The sequence below is a fragment of the Ovis aries genome, chromosome 7, assembly GCF_016772045.2.
Source record: "Ovis aries strain OAR_USU_Benz2616 breed Rambouillet chromosome 7, ARS-UI_Ramb_v3.0, whole genome shotgun sequence".
Taxonomy (NCBI): domain Eukaryota; kingdom Metazoa; phylum Chordata; class Mammalia; order Artiodactyla; family Bovidae; genus Ovis; species Ovis aries.
In genome coordinates, this window is record NC_056060.1 from 38,400,554 (window position 1) to 38,422,074 (window position 21,521).

General features: G+C 37.5%; 1 protein-coding gene and 1 pseudogene across 1 annotated transcript in view; both read right to left on the reverse strand.

Moving 5' to 3' along the window:
* MDGA2 (MAM domain containing glycosylphosphatidylinositol anchor 2) overlaps positions 1–21,521 on the reverse strand; it is a 925,916-nt gene that overhangs the window by 275,912 nt on the left and 628,483 nt on the right. The window lies entirely within an intron of this gene.
* On the reverse strand, positions 17,446–20,653 carry LOC114115670 (BUB3-interacting and GLEBS motif-containing protein ZNF207-like; annotated as a pseudogene).

Genomic DNA, 21,521 nt, shown 5'->3' on the forward strand with positions numbered 1-21,521 from the left:
TTCTTTGGAAGGAATGATGCTAAAGCTGAAACTCCAGTACTTTGGCTAGCTCATGCGAAGAGTTGACTCATTGGAAAAGACTCTGATGCTGGGAGGGATTGGGGGCAGGAGGAGAAGGGGATGACAGAGGATGAGATGGCTGGATGGCATCACTGACTCAGTGGACGTGAGTCTGAGTGAACTCCAGGAGTTGGTGATGGACAGGCAGTCTTGGCGTGCTGCGATTCAAGGGGTTGCAAAGAGTCAGACACAACTGAGTGACTGAACTGAACTGAACTGAACTGAACTGAGGTTTGTCATAACTTTCCTCCAAGGAGTGTGCATCTTTTAATTTCATGGCTGCTGTCACCATCCACAGTGATTTTGGAGCCCAAGAATATAAAGTCTGTCTCAGCTTCCACTTTTTCCTTCCTATTTGCTATGAAGTGACAGGACTAGAGGCCATGATCTTCGTTTTTTGAATGTTGAGTTTCAAGCCAGCTTTTTCACTCTCCTCTTTCACCCTCATCAAGAAGCTCATCAAGGTTCCTCTTCATTTTCTGCCATTAAAGCAGTATCATATGCATATCTGAGGTTGTTGATATTTCTCCCGGCAATCTGGATTCTGGTTTGTGATTCATCCAGCCTGACATTTCACATGATGTACTCTGCATATAAGTTAAATTAGCAATGTGACAATATATAGCCTTGATGTACTCCTTTCTCAATTTTGAACCAGTCAGTTCTTCCATGTCTGGTTCTAGCTGTTGCTTCCTGACTGACATACAGGTTTCTTAGGAGGCAGGTAAGGTGGTATTCCCATCTTTTGAAGAATTTTCCACTGTTTGCTGTGTGATCCACACAGTCAAAGGCTTTAGTGAAGTTCATGAAGCAGAAGTAGATGTTTTCCTGAAATTGCTCTGCTTTTTCTGTGATCCAACAGATGTTGACAACTTCATCTCTGCTTGCTCTGACTTTTTCTAAATCCAGCTTTTATGTCTGGAAGTTCTCAGTTCACATACTGTTGAAAACTAGCTTGAAGGATTTTTTGCATCACCTTGCTAGCATGTGAAATGAGCACAATCGTACTGTAGTTTGAACATTCTTTGGCATTTCCCTTCTTTGGGATTGGAATGAAAACTGATCTCTTTAAGTTCTGTGGCCACTGCTGAGTTTTCCAAATTTGCTGGCATACTGAGTGCAGAACTTTAACAGAAGTGATCTTTTAGGATTTTAAAAAGTTCAATTCTGTCACACCCACTAGCTTTGTTTGTAGTAATGCTTCCTAAAGCCTGCTTGACTTCACATTTTTCTGGCTCTAAGAGAATGACCTCACAGTGGTGGTTATCTAGGTCATTGAGACCTTTTTGTATAGTTCTTATGTATATTCTTGCCACCTCTTCTTAATCTCTTCTGTTTGTGTTAATTTCTTATCATTTCTGTCCTTTACTGTGCCCATCCTTGCAGGAAATGTTTCCTTGACATCTCTTTGTTGAAGACATCTCAAGTCTCTCCCATTCTATTGTTTTCCTCTGTTCCTTTGCCGTGTTCATTTAAGCAGCCTTCTTACCTCTTCTCACTATTCTCTGGAACTTTGCATCCAGTTGGGTATATCTGTACATTTCTCCCTTATCTGCTTCTTTTCTTTCCTCAGCTATTTGTAAGACAATCACTTTACCTTCTTCAATTTCTGTTTCTTTGGGAGGGATTTGGTCCCTGACTCCTGCACAATGTTGTGAACTTCCATCCATAGTTCTTCAGGCTCTCTGTTACCAGATCTAATCCCCTGAACCTATTCATCACCTCCACTGTTTAATCACAAGGGATTTGATTTAGGTCATATGTGGAAGGTTTAGTGGTTTTCTCTACTTTCTTCAGTTTAGGCCTGAACTTTGCAATAAGGAGCTCATGATTTGAGCCACAGTCAGCCCCAGGTATTCTTTTCACTGACTTTATAAATTTACTTCATCTTTGGCTGTAAAGAGCATCGTGGTGGTTTGGTTGCTAAGTCATGTCCCACTCTTGCAACCCCATGGATCATAGCCTGTCAGGCTCCGTTGTCCATGGGATTTTCCAGGCTAGCATAGTCAATCTGATTTCGGTATTGATGTGCATGTATAGAGTCGTCTCTTGGGTTGATGAAAAAAGGTGTTTGCTATGACTGGTGTTGTTCTCTTGGCAAAACTTTAGCCTTTGCCATGCTTCATTTTGTATTCTAAGGCCAAACTTGCCTGTAATTTTGGGTATCTCTATTTTTGCATTCCAATCTCCTATGACAAAATAGACATCTTTTTTTATTTGTTTTGTGTGTGTGTGTGTGTGTGTGTGTGTGTGTGTGTGTGTGTGTGTGTGTGTGTGTTAGTTATAACAGGTACTGTAGGTCTTCATAGACCCAGTCCACTTCATCTTCTTCGGCACTAGTGGTTGGGAAGTAGACTTGGATTACCCCTGTCATAATGTTCATGGGGGTCTCACGGCAAGAATACTGGAGTGATTTGCCATTTCCTCCTCCAGTGTACCACATTTTGTCAGAACTCTTCACTATGACCCATAATGGCAAGGCTCATAGCTTCATTGAGTTACACAAGCCCCTTCACCATGAAAAGACTGTGATCCATGGAGGAGAAATATTCCTAGAGGTGCTAATAATACTTAATAAAAACTCTTTACTTGTGAAATATCTTATCTTTCAGGACTAGTATCTCATAGGATAAAGTAAGAGAATCTATTAGCTGATGAAAATCATTAAAATTACTCTAAAATTAGACTCCATTGTTGTTACAGGCATTTCCATTATAAGCACCATAAAATGATAGACACAATACAATTCTCTTGTAAAAATAAAATTTATAATTGAAAAAAAAATAAAGGAAAAGGAAAATATCTTGATTTTTTTAAGTTGTGTCTAATGACACAATGAATTGCAAAACACACTTCAGAGCCATGTAATAAAGTATCTGCACTAACACTAGTGTGGTTCTTTCTTTTTCCAAACCACCAGGACTTCTTCAAACTGAATTATCAGTTTGTTCCTATCTTGGAAATTCACATTTTGAAATATCCAACTATCATGAAAAAGGGATGAAATGTGTTCACATCTGTGTAAGTTGCAATTATTGATATAAGCTAAAGTATAGTCTCACCCAGTTGCTTGAGGAAATAATAATAATAATAATGATAATAATAATATATATTTATATCTTATTTTGATATAAAATGTATTTAAACTGTTATTATGATGTGCAGTAAAACTTCTAGAAGATGGATGGGGAAGAAGTTCTTTATTTGAATTTTATATACTATTTGCTATTCTTATACTCTTTTCTTTTATATAAATATTGCCAATCTATAGTCTGAATGAAAGCTCATTAATAATGTAAGAACAAAAAAAAAAATCATTACACCTATTTCCAAAAAGTAGTTCAAAATAGCACCCTTGATAATTTGGATGCAGAATTAAATGCTGAAAGGAAATTGGGGTTCTATTTAATTATGAAGTATCAAGGCTCTATTTACTTTGTGAATTTACTCAAAGCTAATTACTGCAGTTAGTCATTCAAATTGTTTAAGCAAAGTATGGTTGAATTTTTAATTCTCTTTTAAATGTCCTTGCTCAGATTAACTGCAGGTAAGTATTTTGAGTAGAAATTAAAGTAAGAAAAACCTTTTAGGGGTCATAAATTTTTCTTTTTGATATAAGCCCTTCCTTGAGAGGAGAAAAAGAAGTAGACTAAAACAATATTTTTACTATCATCATTAGTATTTTGCTATTTTTACCATTTTATCCCTATCTTAAGAAGAAAATATATGTTAGCTATGGTGGCTTAGAGGTTAAAGCGCCTGCCTCCAATGCAGGAGACCCAGGTTCGATCCCTGGGTGGGGAAGATCCCCTGGAGAAGGGAATGGCAACCCACTCCAGCATTCTTGCCTGGAGAATCCCACAGACAAAGAAGCATAGTAGATTACAGTCCACGGGGTCGCAAAGAGTCGGACACGACTGAGCAACTTCACCTCACCTCATAAGTTATCAAAGTGTCCATATAATATCATAAATAGAGACAAATAATTTCGTAGTATTGTTGCTTTTCAATGACTCAGTTGAGTCTAACACTTTGCACCTTCAAAGACTGCAGCACGGCAGGCTTCCCTGTTGTTCACCATCTCCCAGAGCTTACTCAGGCTCATATCCATTGAGTCAATAATACCATCCAACCATCTCATCCTCTTGCACCGCTTCTCCTCCTGCCTTCAATATTTCTCAGCATCAGGGTCTTTTCCAATGAGTTGACTCTTCACATGAGGTGACCAAATTATTGGAGCTTCAGTATCAGTATCGGTTGCTCCAATGAATATACAGGATTGATTTCTTTTAGAAAGAACTGATTTGATCTCCTTGTAGTTCAAGGGACTCTCAAGAGTCTTCTCTAACATCACAGGTCACAGCAGCAATTCTTTGGTGCTCAGTTTTCTTTATGGTCCAACTCTCACATCCATACATGACTACTGGAAAAGCCATAGCTTTGACTATATGGACCTTTGTCAGCAAAGTAATGTCTCTACTTTCTAATATGTTGTCTAGGTTTGTCATAGTTTTTCTTCCAAGGACCGAGTGCCTTAATTTCATGGCTGCAGTCACCATCTGCAGTGATTTTGGAACCCGAGAAAAGAAAATCTGTTTCCGTTTCCATTGTTTCCCCTTCTATTTGTCATGAAGCGATGGGACTGGATGCCATTATCTTAGTGTTTTGAATGTTGAGTCTTAAGCCAACTTTTTCACTCTCCTCTTTCACCTTCATCAAGAGGCTCTTTAGTTCTTCTTCCCTTTCTGCCATAAGGGTGGTGTCATCTGCAGATGTGAGGTTATTGATATTTCTCCTAGCAATCTTGATTTCAGCTTGTGTTTCATCCAGCCCGGCATTTTGCATGATTTACTCAACATATAGGGATCCCCTGGTAGCTCAGCTGGTAAAGAATCCTCCTGCAATGAAGGAGAACTGGGTTCGATCCCTGGGTTGGGAAGTTCTCCTGGAGAAGAGAATGGTTACCCACTCCCATATTCTGGCCTGGAGAATTCCACAGACAGAGGAGCCTGACGTGTTGCAATTCATGGGGTCGCAAAGAGTCAGACACGACTGAGCAACTGAACTGAACTGAACTGATGTCATTAAAAATTAGTAGGTATTTTGAATTCACATTTTCTATCAGATTAAATATATCCATTCACTATGAGAAGAGTGAATCCAAGATGAGTTATAATTTAATTAATTTTGAAAAACTTAGGACTAGAAACAACCATAACATGAACCTCAGCTTAGAAAGGCGTCTTTGAGAAAACAGCACATCCTTAGTATTTATGGAATTGATTATGCAGTAGTGAAAACTGGAAGAAAATAATGAGATTAATAAACTAAAAAGTCATTACTCTTTTTGCTTTCCTTATTTTCTGTCTCATAAGCTGTGTACCTTCTCCTTTTCAAAAGGATCCTGCCCATCTACCAAACTTTATCCCTGTTCCTTGATAACTTGTACCCAGGTTATACACTTTCTTTTGAAATTTCAATATTTTTAGGTAGTTAGAATAGGAAAAAGGAGTCCAGAATGGTGGTGGATAAAAGAAAAGGAAGGGAAAAGCTCATGAAAAGAGAACAAAGGAAGGTCCAAAGGCCTGAGTGAGGACCTCAGGTAGAACACACAGTACTCCTAGCTAGCCCAATTTACATAGGGCAGGCCCAGGGGAGGAAAAAGCATATAAAAAGAGGTGCCAAAGGGCCGGGAGTCTCTCTCGTCTCTTTGCGTTTTGGGGGGTAGGCATGCCTTCATGCCTAGAGGATGTATTTTCCTTTTATTTTCTAAATAAAACTGAGCTGTAACACGGAGATGTAACACTGATCTGTCCCCAAGAGCTATAACACGGTCTATCCGAGAGCTGAGAGCTATAACATGGTCTGTCTGAGAGCTGTGACACTCCAAGAGCTTTAATGTCTGTTGCTTCAAATTTTTTTGTGATGAGACAGAACCGAGGAGATTACACTCCCCTGACAATATGATGTTAAATCTTAGAGTAGAAAGTTGTTTCGATCACATCGAAACTTAGAAGATGCTCCCTACATGAATAATCTTACAAATTATTTGTTTCAATTTTCTTAAAAAAAAACAAAATGAAAAACCTATTGTCTTCTTGTGTCAAAATGCACTCATTCAGGTGGGCAGTTCACACACTGGTTTTCACTGGTGCTATTCTGACACTGAAGTCTCAAAGGTTACCAATAGCCACTTATTTCATTAATACAAAGATATCTTTCAGTTTTTCTCCATGTTTGTATCACTTGCATTTTGTACTTCATATCACTTTACGTTACTTATTCTTTCTTCCTTCTTGAAAATTCTTTCTATAGACTTCTGTGACTAGGGAAGTATAATATTTAGAAAATGAATGAATTAATTGACTTTGCACACATGCACCACAATTGTCACAAACCATATCTTAGTTCTGTAGTTCATTTGAATTTTATCTTTTGAACAGTTGTTGTAAAGCTAGTCTTTGTTGAGAAAGAAAGTATTTTTATAAATCACTTTGTCATAATTGCAGACCACAAAATTTTTATTTAATTTTCTACCTTTAATTTGTTGCCCACGTTTAGGCACATGAGATTGCCATTTGTTTTGTTCCTTGACACACAAAAGATTGCAACAAGATCCACACACCTTCCATTTAAATTATAATAATTATTTAATCCTTTGAATCTATTCTTTCATATTTAATAGTATAGCAAGGTAAATAACCTAAATATATTGAATGAGCAGATGAAAGTTACCTGTATTTACTAGGAATTTATAAATATTATCATAAATTGTAACCTGTTTTGTGAGAATTTGAAATGTCAACACCATTGACAACGCCAACTAAACATTCCCCCCAGTGTGACTAAACATTAGACATGCTTTGTCCTGACTCTAGGCCCCAGTCTTCCTTTTCCTCTGAGACCATTTACCTTTAGAAAACTTTCAATGGTAGAGCAACTTTTCTGCTCCTTTGAGATGCAAATTTTATAAGCTAGAAATGGTTTTTTCAAGGAGCTAGGAGCCATCCATTTAAAAAGTGCTAACCTCAGAGACACTATGGGTTCAGTTACACAGCACCACTATAAAGCAAATCTTGATAAATGGACTCACAAATTTTTCAGTTTCCCAGTGCGTGTGGAAGTTATGTTTGCACTATGCTATAGTCTAGTAAGTGTGCAATTTAGCATTATGTCTAAGAAAGCAAAGTACATACCTTAATTAAAGAATGCTCTATTGCTAAAAATTGCTAATCATCACCATAGCTTTCAGCAAGTCCCAACTTCTTTGCAATAGTAAAATCACAGATCACCATAACAAATATAATAATAATGAAAAAGTTTTAAATATTATGAGAACGGCAAAACTGTGACACAAAGACACATAGTGAGCAAATGTTGCTGAAAAAAAAAAAAATAGCCCCAATAGACTTGTTCAATGCAGGATTGACATAAACCTCCAATGCAGGATTGATATAAACTTCCAAATTGTTAAAACAAACAAACAAAAAAAAATCAATACCTGAGAAGCACAATAAAGTGAAGTTCAACACAATAAGGTATGCCTGTAATTATCAAAAGAGATAGTATTTCTAGCTCCCAGTTTCTATAGGAGAGTAGGAGCCTAAGTTTGAAAATGAAAAGACAACGTGGCAAGCCCAGATGGCTTAATCACATTGACCAACTTCCCCTCTAAAGTCTTCAGTACTTTTCCGGTATTTCCCTGCATTTAAAAACCTTCTTTTGTTTCAGCATAGTTACATTTCATCTCTCCCCTCCTTTGCAACAGTCTCTAATATTGCTGTATTTGATAATTTATAAAGTGTCTGGTATAATTTTTCTTTTACATCATGGTGGTCTTTTATACCATAGTCTTTTGTATTACTGAAATAGATGAAACATTATAGGCAGATTCTTCACCAGCTGAGCTATGAGGGAAGCCCTGAAAACTGAATATGCCTAGGAAATCCATTGCTATAAAGTTTCAAATGAAAAGAAAATAATGTTACAGTCACAACACACACATTGTAGTAGATTGTTAAAAGATGAAATATCACATGAGTAAAAGTATATCTGAGAGTTAGGGAGGTTAATTTAATCCCTTTATAAAGCTGTGCTTCCTCCAATGTGGTAATCCCTAGTTAATATTTAATACCCTGTGGGTCTAGGATTTCTGATAATAGGCCACAGGACAAGACTCTGGATTTGTGAGCAACCAAAAGATGACAGAACTGCTGAAGTGAAGTCTGAAGAGACTAAAACTTTAATGTATATATTATAAAGAGAAATGCGTAATATTTCTCTTTTAAAAAGTACACCCTACCTTGTTCTGCTGCTCCTGCTAAGTCGCTTCAGTTGTGTTTGACTCTGTGTGACACCATAGAGGGCAGCCCACCAGGCTCCCCCGTCCCTAGGATTCTCCAGGCAAGAACACTGGAGTGGGTTGTCATTTCCTTCTCCAATGCAAGAAAGTGAAAAGTGAAAGTGAAGTCGCTCAGTCGTGTCTGACTCTTAGCAACCCCATGGACTGCAGCCTACCAGGCTCCTCCATCCACAGGATTTTCCAGGCAAGAGTACTGGAATGGGGTGCCATTGCCTTCTCCAAAAACTAAAACTTTAATGTATATATTATAAAGAGAAATGTGTGATATTTCTCTTTTTAAAAGTACACCCTACCTTGCTCTAGATACTTTTAAAGCAAACTTTAGCCATATATGTTACAGTTTTCCTTTCCTCTTTTTAATGAGAAAATTGTGGCAAATAAGAAAATGAGTTAAAATCAAAATGATGGTGGTATAGAAATGTTTTTATATCCTATAAACTTCTATTTGGGCTATAAATTGGCTCTGATCTTTACAGGAACAAAGGCAAAGAGGAAAACACTAATTTGATGTTTTACTCTATCTATAAGATCAAAATACCCCAATTCCTAACAAACAAACAACAAACAGAAAATATTCTTGGTCCAGAGATCTCAGTAGAATTTATCTCTTAAATCTGCATGAGTGAAATACGCAACAAGCAGCATTATAACCACATCCTTATGATGATCATAACAATGTATTTTATTGAACTTGTCGAGAGAGTGAGAGTGAGAGAGAGTGAAGTCACTCAGTCGTGTCCGACTCTTTGCGACCCCATGGGCTGTAGGAGCCTACTATGCTCCTCTGTCCATAGGATTCTCCAGGCAAGAGTACTGGAGTGGGTTACCATTTCCTTCTCCAGAGGATCTCCCTGACCCAGGGATTGAACCTGGGTCTCCCGCGTTGTAGGCAGATGCTTTACCGTCTGAGTCCCTCAATTACAAGGTTGTTAATTACATCATTTTATTCTGGAACCAAGGGTATCCCAGGTGGCACTAGTGGTAAAGAACCCTCTTGCCAATGCAGGAGACATAAGAGACGCAAGTTCAATCCCTGGTTCGGGAAGACCTCTTGGATGAGGGCATGGTGACCCACTCCAGTACTCTTGCCTGGGCAATCCCCATGGACAGAGGAGCCTGGCAGGCCACAGTCCATAGGGTCGCAAAGAGTTGGACATGACTGAAGCAACTAAACAATCATGCATTCTGGAACCAAAGGAGTATGACCCAGGTACGCAGGTGTTCAGTCTCAATTTAAAGATAAATCCAGATAGTATTCAGTGAGTATTACGTAATAGTAAATGCACATTCACAGTCTATGAGCATGACCCAGCAAGGTTATCATCGGTGGTCATGGAGGGAGAGTGGTGTTGCAGATGTTATATATTGAGGGTTATATGGAAATATCTGCTTTGTTAGCTGACATAGATGTAAGATTCACATACTTCTAGAAAGTAGAAAGAAGACAAGCCAAACTAGGACCCAAGCTCTGTAAAAAGATGGATAGTGGGATGCTTGGTTATAAGAACAAGACAGAGATCCAACATGTTACTGAAACCAAATGAAAATACCACTTTAACAAGTAAAAAATGCTGAGCATCTTAAGAAAAACAAAAAGTGGTTTCACAATTTATCTCTCATGTCAAATCAACTGTTTGCATTACTTAGAGAGTCATTGGCTATAAGCCAGTTCACAGTGTTAGGACGCATTTACCAGAAACAATGATTTTTGTGTTTGAAGAATTGCTCTGAACTCCTTCTTAAAGGAAATGATTAGATAATAAGGCTAGGAATATATTAAAGGTATGCATACTATTTGAAATTAAATCTATGACATCTACAGTTTAGAGCATTAGTATTTACAGTGTGGATTCTAGGCCAATAGCAACAACAAAACCTGGGAACCTATGGGAAATGCATGTTCTTGGGTGCCCTTCACACCAAAACTGCACTTCTTGGGGTAGAACTGAGCTATCCAAATCCAAAAGTTTTGCTAGGTGATACTGATGTACTGTCAAGTTTGAGAACAATTATCCTTGGGAGTTCCCTGGTGGTCCAATGGTTAGCACTCACTGCTTTCACTGCCAGGACCTTGGATTCAATCCCTGGTCAGGGAACTAAGATCCTACAAGCCACATGGTGCTCCCAATGAAAACAATTGTCTTTCCATCTTCTAGAAATGCAGAAATAGAGGAGCAGGAGACAGGCCATCAGTTCATCCAGAGGATTACTGAATTATTAAAGAATATGCTAAAAGAGGCCACAGCATATCTTTTTACTTTATAAGGCCCTCAAGAAATTGTTCACTGTGATTAAAACACTTAAAATATTATTAAGGAAGAAATCCTACAATATCATTAAAAACAGGGTCTAAATTGACCTCACACAGCTTAATCTATATCTACAGTCCTTTCAACACAGCCAAAGCCAGAGGAAAATGGCACAAAACCACATTATTTTTAGATTTCCTCACAAAACGACAAAGATGTTAAGAGTGGCCAATATAAAGTATCTTCCCCCTCTTTACCTAAGAAACTGTAACTATTGAAGTATTAAGAATGTAAGCAAATTTTGGTCATAATTTGTCATTGTCATAGACCATCAACTTTCTTCTGAGAGCCAATGGCGTCTCAAGAGAGTCAACATATATAACAGTTAAGAGTAAGTATTCTGAGGTCAGATGTCTAGGTTTGAACACAATTTCATCATTTATTAGTGGTGTGACCTTGTGTAGTTTACCCACTCTCCTAAATCTGTAAAATGGAGATGATGATAAAATTAACCCGTGAAGCTCTGAGTATGCTGACACTGAGTAAGCAACCCATAGATGTCAGATGCTTTTTCTTCAAGGTCACCCAGGCACTCCCAACATAACTATCACTCTGCTGGCTACCAAAGGGACAAAGATGAAGAGCATTGTGGTCGAGAAAAGCATAGAAATAAATAACTTTATTTACAGAGTAATAAAGATAAGGATTCATTGTACTATGTATTATGGAAGAGAATACTTAGAAAAATACAACTAATTACCATGAAGCAGGCATTTCTCTGTGATTTCAACCAATCACTTCCATTCTCTTCCTCCTGTCTCTGAGGATACAAGTTTGCTCCTCATTTCAGAGCTAACCTCTTCAACTGTGCTCCTGATCTCAACTCCATCTCCATACAGAATATCACACACTTTTAATTTTTCCCTGTCTTTTTCTCTTAAATTCTCCCTCGCAATGAGGCCCATCCTATGTATCTATAAACATGATCAGAAGCTCCTCATTAATTAAAACAAAACAAAGAGACCACTAAATAATACAGGGAACCTGTCCTCAATTTCTTTATCTCATGGAACTACTTCCTATTCACTCTCTTTTGTTTTCTCACTGTCAAAATATGAAAATATAAACCACTCACCTCTAACCTCTTTCAACGAGATCTGATTTCCACCAGTAACAGAACTTCTAACCGTCATCACCAGTGAGGACTGTGCTCCGAGGAACTGCAGCTCTGTGTATATTCCAGGCTGCATCTGTTGGGTCTTATTCATCCTGACCATTTGTTTCTAGTTGTCAGACCAACTCTGTCTTCACTTCCTTTGTCTTGAATCTGTACTTCTCTTTTCTCTTCTCCATCTACACTATTATTTTACCACTTGCTTTTCCATCCATGGTTTCTGTCTCAGCACAGATGCATCCTTGGTAAAATCCTCTGTACCCACCTCAATGAGTTATACTTGCTTATTTCCAAACACCTGCTAGCTTGCTATGTGATGGAGCACTTCAGGGTCCATGGGCCTCAATTAAAACTTTTCATATCACCTCTGTAAGAAATATCTGTGTGTCTCTCCTTTATTCTTCTATTTTATCTGTAAATATAATCTATTAAGCAAAATAAATATTTGAGACCATACTCTATGGACCAGACACATTCCTTAGGAAGTCCACATGAAACTTAGGAGCAAATCAATGAAGGTGTTATGATGCTGTTATTCTAGATTCTCTCAAAAGTTATTCTCCTGAATCTACTTATTTGACCTAGGTGATAGAGCCATACATTAGCCTTCTATGTTTTGTTTTATTAACAAAATATAGAAGTAACCAAATAGAGAATACATTTAAATTTAGCTGATCTGGAAAATGTTTCCTTACCTGAACATTCTGCAAAATTTTACTCTTTTTATCTTTCCTCTTTTAAATAGACATGGATTTTTGTTTGTGGCAAAGTTAAAACTCAAGCATTGGATTTATAAAACGTTTTTTCTGTATAATAAAAAATAAATGCTGGAAATAAAAGCAAAAATAAACAAATGGGATCTAATTAAAATTAAAAGCTTCTGCACAACAAAGGAAAATATAAGCAAGGTGAAAAGACAGCCATCTGAATGGGAGAAAATAATAGCAAATGAAGCAACTGACAAACAACTAATCTCAAAAATATACAAGCAACTTCTGCAGCTCAACTCCAGAAAAATAAACGACCCAATCAAAAAATGGGCCAAAGAACTAAATAGACATTTCTCCAAAGAAGACACACGGATGGCTAACAAACACATGAAAAGATGCTCAACATCACTCATTATTAGAGAAATGCAAATCAAAACCACAATGAGGTACCACTTCACACCAGTCAGAATGGCTGCGATCCAAAAATCTGCAAGCAATAAATGCTGGAGAGGGTGTGGAGAAAAGGGAACCCTCCTACACTGTTGGTGGGAATGCAAACTAGTACAGCCACTATGGAGAACAGTGTGGAGATTCCTTAAAAAATTGCAAATAGAACTACCTTCTGACCCAGCAATCCCACTTCTGGGCATACACACCGAGGAAACCAGAATTGAAAGAGACACATGTACCCCAATGTTCATTGCAGCACTGTTTATAATAGCCAGGACATGGAAACAACCTAGATGTCCATCAGCAGATGAATGGATAAGAAAGCTGTGGTACATATACACAATGGAGTATTACTCAGCCGTTAAAAAGAATTCATTTGAATCAGTTCTGATGAGATGGATGAAACTGGAGCCGATTATACAGAGTGAAGTAAGCCAGAAAGAAAAACACCAATACAGTATACTAACACATATATATGGAATTTAGGAAGATGGCAATGACGACCCTGTATGCAAGACAGGGAAAGAGACACAGCTGTGTATAACGGACTTTTTGGACTCAGAGGGAGAGGAGAGGGTGGGATGATTTGGGAGAATGACATTCTAACATGTATACTATCATGTGAATTGAATCGCCAGTCTATGTCTGACGCAGGATGCAGCATGCTTGGGGCTGGTGCATGGGGATGACCCAGAAAGATGTTCTGGGGAGGGAGGTGGTAGGGGGGTTCATGTTTGGGAATGCATGTAAGAATTAAAGATTTTAAAATTTAAAAAATAAAAAACTAAAAATTAAAAAAAAAATAAAAAAAAATAAATACCCATAACCCAACCCCTGAAAAAAAAAAAAATCATCTTAGGGCTACAGCTTTAAAAGAGTAAGCATTTTAAAAGCATTTATTTTAAAATATATTACATATATTGCTGTTAATTTTAGGAAAGGAGTTGGAACATATTTTTCATTTTCTTTACAGTTTCAAAGCCTATCATAATCAATTTACTTTAACTCATAGTTAGATACTAGGTATCTTCTCATTATGATAGAATTATTATTTTTTCTTTAATAAAAGCTGCAGGGAGGTATTTTTAGCCTATGCTTGTCTCTTTTTGGTCTCAGCCATTTTCTTTGTTGATGACTAACAACTCTTATCTCCACTATCAGCATATGCTTAGTCAAACAAGTTTATTCCTCTCCTAATCTGCTCCTTTATCTCTTTTTCAAAAGATGAGGTTTATCACATGCAGTTGTGCTCTTTCTTTCCATAGTTATATTTTCTGACATTTTTTGGTTTTCTTTCATTGAATCTCAACTCCTAGTTGTGCTCTTTTAAGTTAGTATGTTTGCTGTAAATGTGTAATTATCACCTGCCACTCTCTGCATGGTGGGATTTAACATAAGTTGGAGGCTGTATTTATACCTTGCCATATTTTAAGAAGGACTTTCAACATTTATTATTAATATATTGCATCTTGCAGCAAAAACAACAAGAAACAAGGAATCAATGATTGAATCAAGTTAGGAAAATAAGGCAAAGCCAGAGTGAAGTTGGTATGAAAAATAAATACAATAAGCCTCTGTATAGTTATTCACTGAGGCAAGACAGAGGTTATATACTAAACATTATAGCAGCCAAAATTATAAGGAAAACATAGCCAATTAAAAGAGCTTCCCAGCTCTTCACAACTTTTTTTATCCATTCATCTGTTCATGAATCAAGGTTGCTGCCATGTCCTAGCTATTGTAAACAGTGCAGCTATCAACATTGGGGACACAAGGGGGAAGGAAAGAGTGAGATGAACAGAGAAAAGAGAATCAACATATATACACTGCTGCTGCTGCCGCTCCTAAGTCCCTTCAGTCGTGTCTGACTCTGTGTGATCCCATAGATGGCAGCCCACCAGACTCCCCCATCCCTGGGATTCTCCAGGCAAGAACACTGGGGTGGGTTGCCATTTCCTTCTCCAATGCATGAAAGTGAAAGTGAAGTCGCTCAGTCGTATCCGACTCTTAGCGACCCCATGGACTGCAGCCTACCAGGCTCCTCCATCCATGGAATTTTCCAGGCAAGAGTACTAGAGTGGGGTGCCATTGCCTTCACTACCATGTGTAAAATAGATAACTGGTGAGTAGTTGCTATATAAAACAGGGAGCTCAGCCTGGTGCTCTGTGATAACCTAGAGGGATGGGAAGGAGGAGGGGAGGGAGGCTTAAGAGGAGGGGATATATGTATAATTATGGCTGATTTGTGTTGTTGTAAGCAGAAACTTACCCTAAATTAGCTCAGAGTATCGATGACAGCAACTCCTTACAATAGCGGCATATAAAATAAAACATCTCTATCAAATGCTTAAAATATAAATCCAATTTATATTTTAGATGTTAGCACAGCACAATCTGTATAACTGTTTATTCCTTCTCAAATTTGAGTCAAAGTTACCAAGGGAATACCTTAGATAACTTCTCTCACATTTTTCATGAGCGAAATAACCTTTCAAAGTAAAGTTTTGAAAAAAATTATGTTGACTACTAAGCATGCCAAATATGCAAATATGTGACATTTTTAATCCTACGTCTTCATATAGCTATAGCCATTATCACATATTAATCCTAATAGTCCTTCCTATCCAGACTATATAATACCTCAAAGTCATTTAGGACATACTATGGGCATCACTAACATCTGATCAGCAGTTGGCATTCATGAAGAGACCTTTCCGAACTTCAGCAAGGTTACTTTCTCTTTACTTGACATAGTAATTATTTCTTAATGAAGGACTGTCTTTAATTTGTAGATTCTTTGGGTGATTTTTTTTAGCCATTGAAGGAGGGTACAGATTAGGATAATAAATGATTGAAAAACTGTGGTAGATAATGTATCATTAATGGATTGAGAGATGTACAAACTAGTAATTGCTCCAAAGATCTAACCTACATTTAATTCTTGCTTTGATTATAATGTTTCTGCTTGCTAAAACTAAGAAAAATTTAAGCCACAATGAAATTTCATTACTTTAACCTTTAGGAAAGAAGACTAGCTCAAGTATACCTTCATTCTGAACATACTTGAGGTAGAAACCTGCACAAAATAATATTTGAATGCAGGCAAATCAAATATGAAAAATATAGGTAATTGATGGTAAATTTGATAATAAAGCTTAGTGATGAGGACAGCCAGATTCTCTGTCCCTTTTCACTTGATTTTACTATAGAAAATATTTACTGAATCCAAATGTCAGTATTAATGCCGATAATAAGTAGTTTTTTGGTGTGTTGATAAAAAACAAATGCTACCAAATATACTATATTATTCAGTCAGTTGTTGTTTTTACTCCTAATTTCCATTTGCAATCCACCTGGAACTGAAAAAAATTGAAAGAAAGAGCTATGGGTAGGGGAAGTTTAAAAACTCCAATTCAATTAAACAGATACTGTGTATCAGTTATGTAATTCAGGCATTAGATCTGTTCTCTGTCATCACATATGCAGAAGAAAATATTAATCTAAAACAAAGCTGAGTGTGATAGAAACTAAGAGTAGTAAAAACTGCTTAATTTATATTGTATGTTTAATTCAATGATTTCTGGTTGAAGAGATATTATTCTATTTATATAGGTACTGGTTTATTTGAGGACACAGGATCAGACTAATTTTCTTCCACAAAGGCCTTGAATGAGTTTTGCTTCAATGAGAAAACAATTTTTGACTATCTAGTTTAAAAATGCCACGTCTATAAATATTAAGAGCTATATGGCTTAATTTTATGTTAGTTGCTCAGTTGTGTCTGACTCTGTAACCCCATGGACTGTAGCTCACCAGGCTCCTCTATCCATGGCAAGAATACTGGAGTGGGTTGCCATTCCCTTCTCCAGGGGATCTTCCTGACCCACGCACTGAACCCGGGTCTCCTGCATTGCAGGCAGATTCTTCACCAGAACCACCAGGGAAACCACCCTAATTTTATATTACTATACATATATCTTTATTTCTTAAATCCTAGTCACTCCCATAGTCTGTTGAAATCTGGCTTGTGATCCACCTTAGTGCCACTGTGCACCAGCGGCATATTTTCAAGTTTCAGCCTAGTCTACCTTAACTCTTTCAGACATCTTTTCAAGGCACAGAGAGCAGATTTGTCACGGAACTCAGTCACGGAATGAACAGAATCAAAACTGGGTTTGCTCTGTCTCCTGTTTGCCCCAGTCATGCACTGTGCTTGTGCTGAGTCTCTCAGTCGTTTCCGCCTCTGCGGCCCCAAGGACTGTAGCCCACCAGGCTGCTCTGTCCATGGCATTCTCCAGGCAGGAATACTGGAGTGGGTTGCTATCTCCTAGTCCAGGGACTCTTTCCAACCCAGTGGTAGAAACCAGGTTTCCTGCGTTGCAAACCAGATTCTTTGCCATTTGAAATACCACCTTTAGGCATTTGTGAAATATGCTTTTTTTTTTTTTTTTGGCATCTGGAATAGCATAAGTTTCTCATTCTTGTTTTACTTTGCAAACAACTATTTCTCATTTTTTAAAAAAATGCTGTATCCTCTAAATGTATACATTTCCAAAGGTTTATGTGAAGGTCATGTATACTATATTTCCCTTAATCTGGAGATACTGAAACAGAAGCATAGAACAACTTACTGAAAAGATGTAAGTATCAATACTATAAAAAGAAAGTATTTCTAAATAATATTTTAAATATTATCTAACAAAAGAAATTTTAGAAAAGAATATATTACTCATGCATTAATGCAATCTCCAAGTTTACATGTCATTTGTGCATTTGGGCTCTTTCTGTAGGGTAAAGAAACTCAGGCAGGAAATTGGGATGCAAAATGCTTTTGAAAGAAAAAAAAAAGCACTAGAGTTTATTTGGCAAGGGAATACCATCATGAGCTTATTTTTGGAAATGATGTGTTTCTTAAATAAAATGGTTGAATTACACAAATTGCTATATCACATTAACTGGTAACTATGAACAGTTCCTAAATTATCACTGGAAAAATACATATCCATTAACATATTATTTTCATTGCACAGTGCCTACAATTAAGACATTTCCATTAGCAAAGAAAGAACTGTGAATTTATTGCTCAATTAAAAGTTTTCATTATTTGCTGATTGAGCCGTTTGCCAATTATTGTTTCTGTGCTGGTAATCATTATATTATGCTGGTAATCATTATATGATATTACGGTAAAATTATGCTACTGTTAGCACCTTTACCATGTAAATACATCAGCTGCAAATCTTATCATATTCTATCACCCTTTTTGCTCCTCCAAATGAAGAGGTACCAAAAGTTTCAATTAGTTGTAGGAGCTTAAGAAATATCACATTTATGGTATAAAAATGGACAAATCTAAACTACTTGGTTATTTTCCATTTTACATGCTCAAAATGTTTGAGTTTCCTATGTTCTATCATCATTGCTCTTCAAATATAAAGTTAGTCTCCACTGCTACAAACACATCATTGTTAAAACTATCCTGAATCAGACTTCTATTTCTGACTTTACTAGGGTCATTTGTAGTTGACCATCATTCCCATGGAGAAAAATTAGAAAAGTCAATAAAAATCCTTAAGTCTTTTTTGAAAGCAGTAAATATCAGTTCAGACAACCTGAACTTGAGAAGTCAAAATCCCAGAGAATGAAAAAAACAAAAAGGTGAGCTAACATACTGCAGCCATTTTTCTTTCAAGATTTTTTTTTTTTTTTTTTTTTTTGCCTGTAGTAGGAGGCTAAAGATCCAAATAAAAAGCTCCAGTGAATAACCCAGGATATTTAGTTGGGGCAAATAGCAGACAGATCATTACCAACCTAGCCTTGAATCTGGTCATTTCCTGACTGAATTTAGATAATTGAACTATATACTCTGCCTGGAAAAAAAAAAAAAATTGAAAAGAAATTTTCTGAACAAACACAACATAATCCTGAGCCATTTTAAACATAGAATAATGGGGTTGCTAGAGTCAGGCACGACTGAGCGACTTCACTTTCACTTTTCACTTTCATGCATTGGAGAAGGAAATGGCAACCCACTCCAGTGTTCTTGGCTGGAGAATCCCAGGAACGGGGGAGCCTGGTGGGCTGCTGTCTCTGGGGTCGCACAGAGTCGGACACAACTGAAGCGACTTAGCAGCAGCAGCAATACACATTCAATAAGAGGATAAGGCTTGTCAAGAGACAGGACAAAATCAAATAGAAGAATAACAACAGACCACAGGTAAATCAAGACACTGGAGTTCTCAGATAAAAACACTAAAATTGTTATGATTAGAATGTTTAACAAAATAAAGTAAAACACTGGGGAAAGCAAAATGAGAAGATAGGAAGTTTCACCAGATAACTGAAATCTATAAAACTATACCAAATGTAAATTTTACAATGAAAAAATAAAACTATGTAAGAAATTACCTCAGTAAGTGTGCTTTATAGTACATTAGAGACAATAAAATACGGCATTGGTGAACTAGAAGGTGGGGCAATAAGAAATATTGAAGCATAGGTGGAGGAGAAAAGGAGGCGAAGATAGGAAAGAGCATAAGAGAACTATGAAACAGTGAAAAGTCTAAATAGAAGTGTAAATAAAAGTGTAAATAGAACCAATGAAGAGGAAAAAGACGCGGAATAAAGAAAACAGACTAAAGTCCAAAGACATAAAATGCTCAGAAAAGTCCAAGCAGGATAAACACAAAATCACATCAAAGTACATATCAAGCAAGCTATTAAAATATCTAAGCACAATGATGCCTTATTGACGGAAGCTTGGCTATATAAACAGCACAAGTTGAGAAAAGGTTTAATCTCCAAACCTATTAGACTGGATGAAGTAAGATCAGTAACGGCCACCTTGTGACATTACAGGAGGTCTCATTCCCATCGGAGGTCGAGGAGGCCCACCTTGGTAAGGGGGCACCATTGGCGGTCCCTGCCCATATGGTGGCATAGCACCAGGAAGGTAACCTGGCATGCCTTGATGATGACCACCATACTGACCATGAGGTGGTATTGGGGGTCTCATTCCTTGTTGCTGTGGGATGCCTGGCTGCGGCGGCATCACAGGCTCCAATTGGTCCAACAGGTGGATTACCAATGGGAGCCTGTCCTGGTCGAGGAAGATTACGTTGATATTTAGGTAACTGTGCTCTTCTCTCTTCCAGTGATATATCCTCATCTGGATGGATCAACTTACTGGTTGCACTGGTTGTGGTAAGTGTAGCAGGCTTACTTGTTATGGAAGCTGCTGGTTTAGCTGCAGTGCTATTTGTTGTACTAGTGGTTGAAGCTGTAGACTGTGTATATGCAGGGAATGTAGGCTTTGGTGGTTCTGTAGTTGTTGCAGGGGTACTATTTAAGGGCTTGAAATCTGTACCAACAGGTCCCTGGACAGCTGCCTGAGCCTGTCCCGCACTGGGGAAAAGAGGCTTAGTAACTGGAGGCTGCGGAGCTGGAACTGTTGCTGTTGGTGCAGGTGGTCTGTTAAGAATACCTGGAGCTGAAACAGCCTGTGCTTGAGTCATTGGAGGAATTCCAGGACGTGGAACAGGAGGGGGCATACCTGGTGGCATACCAGGCATCAGAGGTGGTATTCCCGGTCCAGGTGGCATCATTCCACCCATTGGCATCATTATGTTTCATCTAGGTTTTTAGAAGTGAAGTATAGTAAAGTTGGTTCGTTATATTGTGAAGGCGCTGGAATTATATGAACATACCACCTTAATAAAGGCAAGTTCTGTAAGCTTACATTGCTATTTGTAAAGTTATGCCTTCACGGCATTTCAGATGCTGTTGGACTTCATGTCCCCAACCTAGCTTGGTGAGGGCTGTAACTGTCTCCAAGTACCTGTACATTGGAAGTCTGAATGTGTAACAATATTTAATGTATTTAGAGTTCCTCATGTTGCAGGGTTTAAGAAATCTGACCCTCCAAGGTCATGTGACTTTTCTGTACTGTTAAACTTCATTGTAATAAAATGAGAGAAAAAAATATATATCTAAGCAAACAAACAAAAAAAAAAAACCCAAAAGTGTTAGAATTCAGCCATGGGGAGGGAGTGGGAAACTGGAAAAAGAGATATACTCACAAACACTACAAATAAATCAGATGGAAACTTTTAAAATTTAGTTATATTTCATGGGAAAAATAGGGAAAAGTACATCTACTCTCCATTCCAGAATACACAAGTGCCCTATATTCAAATATCCACAGAAAGACAAATAAAAGAAACAAAGTGAAAAATGGAAAACAAACAGCAAACAGAAGATAAGTGGCATACTTAATCTCTAGCATTTCAATCACTATATTCAATGTTAATGGTATAAATGCACCAACTAAAACACAGACTGGCCGAGTCAATGGAAAAAGAATCCATGACTCAATTATACACTGTCTACAAGAAACTCACCTCAAATACAATTAAGATTAAAAGTGAAAAGAAAAAGAAAGATACTTAACAAACTTCAACAGCAAGAAAGAGGAGCTGTATTAATTAATATCAGATAAGACAGACTTCACAGCAAAG